We start from the raw sequence: 7923 nt of genomic DNA on the forward strand, positions 1-7923 counted from the left end.
ATGCTTTAAAAATAGCCGCATAGTCTTGTCTTTTGTCATTATGTGTAAATCTTACTGACTGACCTGTTTGGCTTTTGGAAGAGGGCTCCCCCCCCCCCCCCCCCCCCCCCCCCCACAAGACAGACTTACAGTTGAGCTGCTCTCTGACAATTTATGTAAGGTGGATTTTATCCTAAACTGTTTTCCTCTGAATAAAAAAGAACGTGGGACAGGTAAAAATCTGAATTAATCTCAGGACTGGCATATTTAATTAATGAAGATACAATATCAGCTAAATTAGCAATGTACCAAAAAATAAAGCAGTATTCATCGTGTGAGTAGTGTCTCTGTTCAGACGTATGGTGCTTCACAGTGACTGTTGGAAGACACTAATCCTCGAGATCCTAGATTGCAACATAATAGCCTGTTGGCATTGTTTATCTGTCAGCTTGTGTATCTGTCATCACTGTCTTCTCTGGTGGGTGTATGAGAAGTCCATTAGGGGTGTATGAGAAGTCCTTTAATCTAGTGGGTGTATGAGAAGTCCTTTAATCTTAGTGGGTGTATGAGAAGTCCTTTAATCTAGTGGGTGTATGAGAAAGTCCTTAATCTAGTGGTGTTGTATGAGAAGTCCTTTAATCTAGTGGTTGAGAAGTTTTAATCTAGTGGGTGTATGAGAAGTCCTTTAATCTAGTGGGTGTATGAAGAAGTCATTAATCTAGTGGGTGTATGAGAAGTATTTAATCTATTGGGTGTAATGAGAGTCCTTAATCTAGGGTGTGAGAAGTCATTTAATCTAGATGGGTGTATGAGAAGCTTTAATCAGTGTATGAGAATCTAGGGTGTAAAATCTAACATGGGTGTATGAGAAGTCCTTAATCTAGTGGGTGTATGAGAAGTCCTTAATCTAGTGATAACTTATGTATGAGAAGTCCTTAATCTAGTGTGAGAAGTCCTTTATCTAGTGAAGTTTTAATCTAGTGGTGTATGAGAAGTCCTTTAATCTAGTGGGTGTATGAGAAGTCTTTAATCTAGTGTGGTATTGAGAAGCCCTTTAATCTAGTGGGTGATGAGAAGTCATTTAATCTAGTGGGGGTGTGTATGAGAAGTCCTTTAACTAATTATAGGTGTATGAGAAGTCATTTAATCTAGTGGGTGTATGAGAAGTCTTAATCTAGTGGGTGTATGAGTAGTAATCTAGTGAGAAACTTAATCTAGTGGGTGTTGAGACGTCCTTTAATCTAGTGGTGTATATACGTCCTTTATCTAGGGGTGAATGAGAGTCCTTTATCTAGTGGGGTAGAGACGTCTTTAATCTAGTGCGTGTATGAGAAGGACAGGAGCTTGCTTTTGTTTTCATTTTTGAACGTTAAGGTAAGTCAGCATCATCATATTGTAATCTCTATTACAGTAGGTCGATCTATATTTCCAACAAAATGTTAATTTATTGTGTAATCACAGTCATACTGTAGTAGAGGGTTATGGCTTTGTAAATTGGGATAAGTTTGATTGACATTACTATTTACTTGTTGACAACTCTCTCCTTTCTCAAACCTTCTAACCACATGTGACCGCTCTAATCCCCGCGCACAATTAGACTACTATAAGAAACGCAGTATCAAAAACACTGAGTCCGCCTGATACTTCCAAACCACAACATTATCTACCTGCCTCTCTACCACAAACCAACGCAAAGAACTTATCGATTAACTCTGTCTGGTCTATTCTGTTTGGTCTGTTGGAACTCGGAACCAGAATGTTATTGTTGTGTAAGCACAATGGGAGATGGATAGATTTTTGTCCTGAATATGTGTTTTCTCCGCCAAACTCCGTTGCACTAACTATAGAGTTGTATTGTATCGGTTTTAGAGAACCAGATATTGATTACTTAAAAATTCCTGATTTAAAGAGAATACGCACATATCTTACAACCAACTCATGGACAAATCTATGAACTATGATATCCCTCCAGTCACGCTTGACTAAACACCCATTAGGAAGATTCTCATTGGTCAGGATACCGTATCCCCCAAGGGCGGACTCTGCCGCCAAACCTTTGAAACCAAATGCGGGGGAGTAGGGGGCGGACTAGTGGTTCCGGTATTGCCTCTGTCGTGGATTTCTGAGGGCCTGTCATAGCGTGTTTGTTATGAGCCCGGAAGTGGGTTGGGATATAATTATTTGCGGATCACCTCCAGACTAAGAGGTCTTGTAGGTCCTCTTGCCTCACTGGTCTAAAGATTGAGTGATGAAGCTAGATAATGTCGATGTTCAATAGTTTATGTCCTGTCTATGGTGATGAGCTAGATAATGGTTGGTATCTCTGGGTCCTGTTTAGGTAATGGGTGTGAGCTAAACGTTGGTAACTACATTCAAGTTTCAGTCAATGGCATCAACCTGGACCCAAGCTGATCTAATTAATGGATACAATATTAGATTATATTGATGTTTTATGTTACGTCATATGTTCCTGTCTGAGGATACCGGCCTGATCAGTTGAACTGTTGGGTGCCGCGATCTACACCTGAGAAGTCAGTGACTGGCATTCAACCCTGACCAAGCTGATCTAATATGAAATGATGGATTAATCTATTAGATAATTGTGTTTTATTGACGTCATATATGTTCCGGTCCTAGGAGTGATCAGTTGACGACTGGGTGGGCGGACTACATTAGTCAGTGTAATGGCATCAACTCTGGACTCAGCTGAGACATTGAAGAGATCATCAGTCTGATTGAAGAACAGTTGGGAGAGCGAGTTGTGCTGGAATGGAAGTACGAACTGCCCCCATCATAGGACGGGCGTTGTAGTCTGATTCCAAATCCGGTGGTACCTGCTAGAAAACCTTTCCTCAGATGTCCAGGAGAGAAGACAAATATGTCGAAATGCAACTCAATCAATAGGCCTAAGTCTTTTTACCCATACTGCTACTACTTCTAATCTAATCTACTAATATAAGTTACACTCGATTCTAAATAGACGTAGCTGATCTAAATACTGCTGAATCTATTATACTACTATCTACATTTGACGCTTAGCTGAATTGCGCTTGAAGTACTACTGAATCTATATAGCTGCTATCTCGTCTTAATCCACCTGGCGAATCCTGTAATAGCTTGGACCCAACACCTTGGCTCGCCGGTGAGACGTATCTATTCTGGCATACTGGTGTGAAGCTCTGTGAAATGGATCTAAGTTGGTGCCGCCCGTAGACTCATCTAGGCGTAAACTGTAATACTACTATCTCTAATACTCTCATCGACCTCTAATACTACATGAGTCATAATTTAACTAGGCCACATGCTTTACTACTGAGTCAATCTGGATAGTGTTGACCCGTCACACACTCAGGTATCGCTAATCTAGCTGGCGTATATACCACTAACATAATTACTACTTAATCTTATACTACTGAATCTAATACTCCGCAGTCCTGAAACTGACTAAAGTCATTATAATGACCACGCTAGTAATGACGTCTACTAATCTCTGAGCTACCGCTTGCTCTAATCCTCGTGTGCCTACTTATCTAATATACTGATCTAATACTACCATCTAACCACTTGAACCGATCTAATCACATTACGTAGATCCTAAATGACTACTTAATCCTCAATTCCTGCCTAATCGCGCTATGACTACTGCATCCTAATATCTACCAATTCTAATACTACTAACCTTAATGGCCCCGACTGAGCGCCTCCTGAAATAACTACTGATCTAATACTAACCGATCTAATACTGACTAGATCTCCTAGGACTAACCACCGATATTTAATACTACTGGTATCTCATTACTACTGATCTTAAATTCTTACTACTTTAACTAGATACTACTGATTATTACTACCAATCTATACTATCGATTATATTACTACTGTGCTATGAACTGCTAATCGCGTATAACGCTCACTGATTCTTCAATACTTACCAGTCTAATACTACTAATCTAGATACTTCCTCATATCTAATACTCTGATCTCTTGAGCTATAACCGGCTAACTAACCCTGGTACACATCTATACTATAATCTAATACTTCTGACGTGAAATCTAATACTACGATCTCTACTACAATCTAATGCTACTGAACTGAATACTACCGATCTTAAACACTAATCATACTTACTTTAATTTGATACTGAGACATATCTACATGTCAGAATGAAATGAGATGAATCCTCCATGACCACTAGGGTAATCGTAATACTTAAAGGCCTGATCTAATGGACTACTAATCGAATATTACTGATCTACTGGTGTTACTGGTCAGGTCCTATTAGTAAGGAACTCCCTGGACCTCCAGCATGCTGGCCTTGCCTCTCAGAGATGGTCACTAATTAGTAAGGCACTCCCCTCACCTGGTTGTTCTAGGGGTCACTAATTTAGTAAGGAACTCCCCTTCACCTGGTTGTCTAGGTCACTAGATTTAGTAAGGGAAACTCCCTCCACCTGGGTGGCTGTACGGAGGGGTCACACCCTCTAACCCTTAGTAGAGAACTTCCCCTGCACCATGGGCAGATTGTCTGGTGCACTAATTAGTAAGGACTCCCCTGCACCTTTAGCGATCGCGTGTTACAGTGCTCGGGGTGCAGACAGGCTAACATGTAGAGTAGGAACTCCCCTCCTACGGCTAGCGTGGTGCGGCGCACTAGAGGCCTTTGATGCTTGATAGGTTACCGGGCCCACACTAGTTGTATAGGAACTCCCCTCACTGGGCATGATCCGTAGGGTCACTAAACATAGAGTAGAGGAACACGAACCCCCACCCATCGCGCTGGGTTGTCTAGGTCACTAACTCTAGTAAGGAACTCCCGTCGTCCTTTGGGTGTTCTAGGTACAGGCACAGGACCTGTAAATTAGTACCGGGGAAACTCCCTGCGTATAGCCGCTCGTTGTCCTTTAGTCACTAAGATATGAAGTATTGGACTGCCCCGTGTGCACCTGGATGTCTAGGGCCGGCACAGGAGGCACTCGGAACTCTGATTGACCACTCTCTCAGATGGAAGGGCAACATCCGGCCCAACCTTTGGTTGTCTAGATGTCACTAATTAGTAAGGAACTCCCCTCACCTGGATTTGTTCGTCCAGGGTTCCAAGCTAATTAGTAAGGAACTGCCCCTCACCTGGGTTGTGCTAGGTCAAGGCCATACAGGATTAGTAAGGAAACCGTTTTACCCACCTGTACTGGGGGGGCTGGTGTCAACTGTTGAAGGCCCAGCTGCAGAGGTTAGTACCGGAGGCACACGGTCCCCGTCACTTACCCTGGGGATGCCTGGTGCGTAAGGGTCACCTCCAATCAGTCAAGGAACTTCCCCCTCCACTGCGCCATGTGTCACCTGGGTGCACTATAGTAAGAAACACCCCTTCACCTGGTTGTTCTAGGTCTGTATTGAATGGATAAAAAACCAAAAAGTCGCAGACACTCGGCCCGCGTGGAATGAGTTTGACAACCACTAACATAGATACCTCCTTAATACGTAGCGTTACTTACTGATCTTGGACTATTTTTAGCATCGTCGTCCTAGTCGTTAAACAATCCTTTGGAAATCTGCCTCTAGTGAAATGAAAGGTCAGGTGGTTGTTCCTACATCAGGGCCTKATTGGCTGATACAGCATGACAGCATCTGTGGCTGTGAATGGGGGACTGAGGGGATGGAGGTTCAGGCGTAAGTCACGGATGATGTTGTCCTGTACAAGGCTGCACGCACGCACATTCAGTAAAAAAGTGAGCGAATAACTGTAAAAAAAAAAAAAAAGTGGAGATCTCACCTGGCAGCCAGTCCTCCTGGTCGTAGGTTAGAGACGCGGGGCTTTCCATCCTTGTCTGTTCCTCCAGAGATGGTGAGGCCCAAGGTGCTGCCTTCCTTCTTAATCAGCTCTACTATCGTCACGCCCCGCAGATCTTCTACCCCAAATACAAATACAAGAACAAACAAACACAGGAGTCAAAGGACAGTATACATTGTATAGTAACCAAGCCTTCACAGCCAAAAGAACACACAGAAACACAGTCAATGGACAGTATACATTGTACAGTGCATTCGGAAAGTATTCGACCCCTTTACTTTTTCCACATTTTGTTACGTTACAGACTTTTTCTAAAATGGATCAAATAAATAAAAATCTTCAGCAATCTACACACAATACCCCATAACGACAAAGTGAAAACAGGTTTTTCTGAAATTTTTGAAAATGTATTACAAATAAAAAACTAAAATACCTTTACATAAGTAARTATTCATAAGTATTCARACTATTTGCTATGAGACTCAAAATTGAGCTCAGGTGCVTCMTGTTTCCATTGATCATCCTTGAGATGTTTCTACAACTTGATTTGAGTCCACYTGTGGTAAATTAATTTGATTGGACATGATTTGGAAAGGCACACACCTGTCTATATAAGGTCCCACAGTTGACAGTGCATGTCAGAGCAAAAACCAAGCCATTGTTATGTGGGGTGGAGCAGGTGAACCCAAGTGGAGTCTCAGACGAGGAGACAGGGATAAGGTAACCAAGGTATTTATTGAAAAGCGGGGGGTAGATGGGGTGCAGGCCAGGGGGAGCTCGGGCAGGTAGCAGGGAACCAGGGACTGAGGCTGTGGCCAGGGCAAGGGGASTAGGGGCAGGTAAGCAGGCCTGGAGCGGAATCCAAGGAAGCATTAGAGCGGGGGTCCAGGGCTGGGAAGCTGGACTGATGAGACGAGGGACTGGAGACAGGGACCAGAGTCAGAGCGGACGGAACTGTAGCGGAGAGAAAAGCAGCGTCAGGCTAGTGAAAACAGGCACCACAGGATAACAAGATCTATGCAGGAACAAACGGCTTGAAATGGAGACTGACTGAGCAGAGGCTACGATCTGGCAGTGTGGAAGTGGCACGGCTGAGTATTAGTAGGGGTCTTGACTATGGAGCAGGTTGCAGCTGGTGGGGATCTGCTCTGACTCCAGCACACCTGTCTCCACTCACACAGAGAGAGTGGGAGAGAGCACTGGGGGAGTGGCGGCAGGTTAGGGAGACACATGATGAGAAGTAGCGGGCGTGGCAGGGGCAGATGTAACAGCCATGAGGTCGAAGGAATAGTCCGTAGAGCTCCGAGACAGGATTGTGTCGAGGCAGAGATCTGGGGAAGGGTACCAAAAATGTTCTGCAGGATTGAAGGTCCACAAGAAAACAGTGGCCTCCATCATTCTTAAATGGAAGAAGTTTGGAACCAGCAAAACTATTCCTAGAGCTGGCCGCCTGGCTAAASTGAGCAATCGGGGAAGAAGGGCCCTGGTCAGGGAGGTGACCAAGAACCCAATGGTCACTCTGACAGAGTGGAGATGGGAGACCCTTCCAGAAGATTGACATCTTTGGCCTGAATGCCAAGCATCACGTCTGAGGGAAACCTGGCACCATGCCTACAGTGAAGCATGGTGCCAGGGTGCTATAACTGGCCTGTACCTGGTCTCTCTCTTTAGTCAGGCTGCTATTACTGGCCTGTAGCTTGTCTCTTCTCTTAGTCAGGGGGCTATAACTGGCCGGTAGCTGGTCTCTCTCTTTAGTCATGGTGCTATAGCTGGCCTGTAGCTGGCCGCTCTCTTTAGTCAGGGTGCTATTAGGCCTGTTGCTGGTCTCTCTCTTTAGTCAGGCTGCTATAACTGGCCTGTAGCTGGTCTCTCTCTTTAGTCAGGCTGCAATAACGCGTTAAAATTGAATGTTTACAAAATGTGCAGTGTAACTACTGGGCCAAATGAGAAGCAGATTACAGAGAAAGATTGTTTGCAGACGTTTGGGAAAAACTCTTAGTCCTACTCATAAAGCAACAAGTACATGCTGGAAAGCGTCACTAAGCTGTTATATGTAATAGCCATTGACCTGTGTTCCTGTGTGTCCTTGTGGTTCTGAAGGCTTGGTGACTATATAGTGCATTCAGAAAGTATTCACACCCCTTGAACTTTCCCA

The 7923-nt window shown here is 43.9% G+C and overlaps 1 pseudogene; it reads right to left on the reverse strand.

Annotated features, from left to right (window-relative positions):
* Positions 1 to 7527, reverse strand: part of LOC139025259 (glutamate receptor-interacting protein 2-like) — a 99315-nt pseudogene extending 91788 nt beyond the window's left edge.
* Between the last annotated feature and the right edge of the window lie 396 nt (positions 7528 to 7923).

Source organism: Salvelinus sp. IW2-2015, unplaced genomic scaffold (genome assembly GCF_002910315.2).
Source record: "Salvelinus sp. IW2-2015 unplaced genomic scaffold, ASM291031v2 Un_scaffold2433, whole genome shotgun sequence".
NCBI lineage: Eukaryota > Metazoa > Chordata > Actinopteri > Salmoniformes > Salmonidae > Salvelinus > Salvelinus sp. IW2-2015.